The sequence below is a fragment of the Callionymus lyra genome, chromosome 3 (genome assembly GCF_982586985.1).
Source record: "Callionymus lyra chromosome 3, fCalLyr1.hap1.1, whole genome shotgun sequence".
In the NCBI taxonomy this organism is placed as follows: domain Eukaryota; kingdom Metazoa; phylum Chordata; class Actinopteri; order Syngnathiformes; family Callionymidae; genus Callionymus; species Callionymus lyra.
This window is the reverse complement of record NC_141820.1, coordinates 24,429,210-24,435,180: the sequence shown is the minus strand read 5'-3', so window position 1 is coordinate 24,435,180 and position 5,971 is coordinate 24,429,210. Positions and strand designations below refer to the sequence as shown.

Here is a 5,971-nt window from a genome sequence, read left to right as displayed (position 1 = left end):
AAATGCATCGATGGCAAAATATCACGAGATGGAAAAGCGAACAAAAAATAAAACAATAAAAAAAAGCGGCTTTCATGGGGAACCCAGCTCTTCTACAACACAGATGAGAACACTCGTGAATATTTTAATACATTTTAAACACGCGTTAATACGTTATGAGAGTGAAACAAAAACAAGGATTGAACCAGACACTTAGGACTTTAACACCTGTTTCCATCCTTGACTTCAACCAGCATCCTGGACCTGCGACAGGTTTCTTAAGTGTATCATATTCGACAGATGTGTCACTAAAACTCTACTCCTGTTCCACAAAATTTACATTGACATGGAGCAGAGATTTACCGTAGTACTGTCGTGGAGCGGCACCTGCTGGTCACACCAAGAAACATCAATAGAGCCTTTGTAGCTTGACCTTTGACCCCTTACAGCGCCATCATCTTCCAAATTTTCAATTTCCCCGACGCCCTTTTCTATACATATATGACAAAAACTCTCTATTGAGTTGAGAAACGGGTTGTTTTACGCGATTATTTGACGTATATCCTCCGAATAATATAATATATAAATAATATAATGGATAGATCATCCTTGTGCCTTTGCAAGAGCAATTAAAATTCCGCTCAATTCCTATATTAAAACAAGGTAGATGCCCTATTCTATCTTAAAGTGCGTAATATGTATGTGCAGCAGGAGTTGGAACTCTTTAAAAGGAAAGCAAAAAATAAATAGAAACTGGTCCAAGTTTTTTTTTTTCAAATGAACATTTCCACTGAGCTGAAGATTGAAACAGTGCATCTCTGGTTAAGGTAACTGTGGGCGGATTGTTCACCTCTGCTCCTGTGGGTTTCTTACAGGTCATCTAATAACAGATGAATGTTTGAATAAATTGACATGACCTGAACTCACCTCTCACACACGGGAGAAGAAAATGAAAGGCAGAATTCATATTTTTAATTATCATCCCCCTTTTATAAAGTGGCTGGCTTTGTGTCGTAAAGAATAAACCTAACATTTTCAAATTCAATAACATTTTTTTAAGAATAAGAAGAAATCATTTACAAAAACAATTAAACAAGCCATATTCATTCAGTTGCGTGTTCGCTGGAAGTCACGACGTTGCAAAGCCACAGTTGTCGAGAGCAGGAAGTGACGTCAGCACTGGTGGAAAAATCTGGCATGCGTGTGGCATTCAGACTGGTGTATCCAGAATGTTCCGGCAGCTGATGTTGCCCGGCAACTGAACCAGCTGCAGCAAATGAAAAGAGTTTTGGCCAAAATCACCTAGCAACTGAAGTTTCCCCCCTGAGTCTCTCTGCAATCATGAGGAGGTGCCACCTCAGTTTCAGGCGGAGGAAAAACATTCTGCTCCACCAAAACCATCCAAGCCTTTGGATAAAGGCAGATGCTACTTTTTACTTTTTAGGAACCCTTCAGAACCTCTCTATGTCCGCTCATTGACAGATGAAGGTGACCAAGTTGAGAATTTTGTAGAAAACAAAAAACCCCAACATATTTTGATGATAAAATTATTACAGCTTCAGCCACAGATGGCCCTCATAAACCCACAACTATCCTCCGTGGATTTTGCTCTGAGGGAGCCTACCTGGATAGAGGTTTGTGAGGTGGAGAAAGAAGCAAGGACTGTTTCAGCCCCAGGCCCTAGTGGCTGCCCACAACTCCTTCGTTGCCTGTGGAAGATCCTGAGGGTGAACTGGCGCAGGGGAAAAGTTGCCAACCAGTGGAGGTTTGCTGAGGGTGTGTGGATCCCTAAGGAAGAGGACTCCAGGGCCATCATACAGTTTTGAACCATCTCACTGCTTAGTGTCAAAGGCAAGATTTTCTTCAGTATCTAGTCACGACAACTAACGGAGTTCCTTCTGAAAAGTTACATAGACACATCAGTTCAAAAGGGTGGAATCCCTGGAGTGCCTGGCTGCTTGGAACATGCTGGTGTGGTAACACAACTCAACAGGGCTCGATCTCGCTTATGTGTATGGCTCCATCCCACACATTGCCCTCCATCGACATCTGAGCAGAGTCTCAGACCTTATTCTGGAGGACTACAGTAACTTCAGGCTAAGAGTCACCACTGGATCAGGTACATCAGATTGGCAACGGCTTGAGAAAGGTATTAAAACCGGCCGCATCATCTTAGTCATCCTGTTCGCCTTCGCCATGTACATGATGGTCAAGTCGGTGGAGGTAGAGTGCAGGGGCCCCTTGAAAACATCAGGAGTAGGCCAGACCCCCAATTAGAGCCTTCATGGATGACCTGACTGTCACCACCACATCCGTACTAGGCAGCAGCTGGATTCTCCAAGGCCTAGAGAAGCTCATCAGTTGGTCGAGAATGAGTTGTAAGCCAGCAAAATCAAGGTCTCTAGGGCTCAAGCGAGGAAAAGTAGTGGATAGATTCTGCTTCTCACTGTCTGGGGCCACCATCCCAACCATCACAGAAAAGCCAGTTAAGAGCCTGGGGAAGTACTTGGACTGCAGCCTCAAAGACTGTGCCTCAGTCCAAAGAACCAGCAAAGAGGACTTGAGGACTGGCTTAGCCGGGTTTACAAAACTGGTCTGCCAGTGAGGTTCAAAGCCTGGATTTACCAGCACTCCATCCTGCCCCGGATCCTCTGCTAGAGTACGCAGTACAGATAACAGTCAAGGACGTGGAGAGAAGGATCAGCAGCTACCTGCGAAGATGGCTTGGTCTACCCTGCAGCCTAAGCAGCTCTGCTCTGTATGGCACCAGCAACTTCCTGCAGCTCCCAATCAGCATCCTCACTGAAGAGTCCATGGTGTCCAGAACACGGGAAACATTGCAGTACAGAGAATCCAGAGACCCTAAGGGGGCATCAGCTGGTATCCAGGTGCGAACAGGCCGTAAGTGGAGTGCAGCTAAAGCTCTAGACTAACTGAGTCTCAGGTTAGGCAGAAGGCATTGTCAACGGTAAGGAGCGCCAACATCTGATCCAGGAGGAAGTGTGGGCAGGCATGGAGGAAGTAAGACCCAGCAGGATGGGGGGAATGGGGCAGCAAGGAGCATGGACTGAATGGGAGAAGGTTCTGCAACGGAAAATCACCTGTTCCAAAATCACATTAGGTTTTTAGTCCAGGCTGTTTATGATGTCCTTCCAAGCCCTGCAACCATCCTGTCCCCTCTGCTCAAGGTTGGGCTCCCTTGAACACCTACTCTGTACATTCAATTAGATTCCATTTTATTTAAATTGTCAAAACATTGCACAGTTTAAATAACACTATGTAAGAGAAGAGAAAGGAAAAAGTGGTGAGAAAAAACCTTTTAAAACGGCAGAAACCTTGTGTAGAACAAGACTCAATGTGAACCGTTATCTGCTATTACCCTGGTTAAGAGAGGGGGATGGATGGAGATGAAGAGAGGGAGAAGAGAACAGTGAAGAGGGAGCATTATGAATATAAGTACAGCAAAAGTAAGTAAGTAAGTATATAGCGCTTTTCCAGACCAGGGTCACAAAGCGCTTAATCAATCAAAACAATACTCAATAAAATATATACTTAAAAGGTCAAGACAACACCAAGACCACCACGGGAGTCTCAGAGAATCAAGGAAAAGCCTGAACGAATAAAAACGTCTTAAAATGTTTCTTGAAGGAGTCAGTAGATCATCAAACACAGAGAGAGAGGAAGATCGTTCCAAAGCTTAGGAGCAACAGCCTGGAAGGATTTCTCTCCTCTGGTCCTGAACCGTGTGAGAGGAACCATAAGTAGATTCTGATCCACAGACCTCAGAGCCCAAGCTGGGGTGTAAGTCTGGATCAGATCACTGATGTAAGGAGGAGCCTGACCATGAATAGATCTGAAAGTAAGAACCAGCATTTTAAAGTCGATCCTGAAAAGGATGAATTTAAATTAATTCAAGGACTAAAAAAAGTTTGAAATGCATAACCTTTACTATTTTTGAAAACCATGCACTGCCTCAAATTTAAATATGCAAATTAATCTTATTTGAGGTGAAAATAAAAACCCTTTTTTCATTTTTTTGGAAGAACCTAAAAATAAAAAGTATCAGTATTTTGTTCTGACCTGAAATCTTTTCAGCGACCAATCAAAGTTTTTGGGGATCGTTTCATCTCTGGGGGTCACAGAACCTGCGTGACAGAACACACCGGTTCTGGTAAAAATAACCTCCCTGCCCAGCAGGGGGCACTTCAGTGGGCGTCAGTCAATTCACCGTTTAATGTCACAAATGACACACGCACGCAGGCGCACGTGCTCCGGGACAGACAGACAGAGTGTTGAATGAACAGATGGCGGAAGAAGAGAAAACAAATAAACGCTACAAAAGCTCAAATAACTGAGGGGTCTGCATAATAAAGTAGTCGGAGACAGAAGCTCTCGGGGGAAGCGATGATCAGACGCTTTAATCTCAGAGTCAAACCACTGACTGCACCTTTAATGTCGTTTCAAGTGACGATGAAAACGCCGTCAAACAATTGACGCTCGTCAGACTGTGACATCATCGCCCCGGACCCCCGGCTTCTAAAGAGTCCCGGAATAGACGCAGACCAGACGCTCTTGTCCCGTCTGAAGACAAATGTGAAGTGACTTGAAAGTGAAGGGAGACGCGTCAGGTAACCTGCTCCTGTCACTCCCAGAGGTGTGGGTGGGAGGAGAGGGATGGAGGGAGGGAGGGAGGGAGGAGGAGGAGAGATGTTTTACTCTCAGCACCAGTTTTAATTTTCTTTTATGACATCTGAAACATGATGCATGGTGCAGTGGAGGATCCATCCACACATGAAGATACATGAACTATTGCTTCTGACTCTCGCGGTCTTTACTCAGGAATGCTGTCAGGTAGACTGACTTCCTGTCGTCAATCTTGACAGCAGTTTATTACATGTGAGGAGCAGGAACCAATCAGAAATCTGGATTTCAGTCTTACGAGGACGGTTTATATGCAAAATGTTTTTTTGTTTTTTTGTGTGTGTGTGTGAGCCAGACTGAGAGGAACAACAAGAGAAACACTAAAGTGTGCTCCTGTTGAGCTATTCAATCTTATGATAGCCTCATAAAATTATTTGAATAAGAAGAAGCTTTGTGAATTAAGATTTCAATATTGTCTGTGAACTAATTAGAAAATAAATTCTGCATTTGAATTGTTGAAATGGATGACTGTATCATATAAGAAGTGGACAGAAGGAGAAATAATTTAAGCTTTTCTAAAATATACATTAACAAATACGTATAATAAATCATATATATGTGAATGTACTTAAAGGAACTATGGGCAGAACCTTTGATTGTGTAGAGAGACAGATAAAATATTTTAAAAAGGTCTAAAGTATAAGGTCTAAGGTATAAAGTATAAAAAATTAGGTTAGGTTAGGTTAGGTTAGGTAGAACTTTATTGATCCCTCAGGAGGTCTCCTTCGGGAAATTGTTTTTTTCCACAGCAAATACAGCAATTTTTCATAAAAAATAATCCAAATAAAATAAGAACAAGAACAAAGAGAAATAAAGAGAAAGAACAAGATGATACAATCCAAGTCTAAAGATAAAGATAAAGAACATAGATCAAAGAAAAATAACAAAGACAAAGGATACAAAGATAAACATATTATAATATATATTGATTTACTTTTCAAAATTATATTTAACGACTAAAATTTAAATTGTATATATTAATAGCTGTGTGGAAAGAAGTAAAGACACAAACAAACATTAAAAGATCATTTAGTTGTGCGGGTTTTCAGTGTTTTTTGCAATCATTTGCCCAGACCAGAGTGAAAGCACAGCTTCACAGGACAGTAAAGAGAGCTGCCATGATGTACGTTTTGAAGTCAAAAGCACTGATACAAACAAAAGAATTGGAGTTAGATGAGTCAGATTTAAAGATGCTGAGGTTTTCATTTGGAGTGACTAGAAAGGACACAATTAGCAATGATTATATCAAAGTAAAAGTTAAGGTGGATGAGAAAGTAGGGGTCCCTGAGAT

At 42.1% G+C, this 5,971-nt stretch overlaps 1 pseudogene; it reads left to right on the top strand.

Moving 5' to 3' along the window:
• Positions 1–1,547: 1,547 nt before the first annotated feature.
• On the top strand, positions 1,548–3,108 carry LOC148083965 (uncharacterized; annotated as a pseudogene).
• The last annotated feature ends 2,863 nt before the right edge of the window (positions 3,109–5,971 follow it).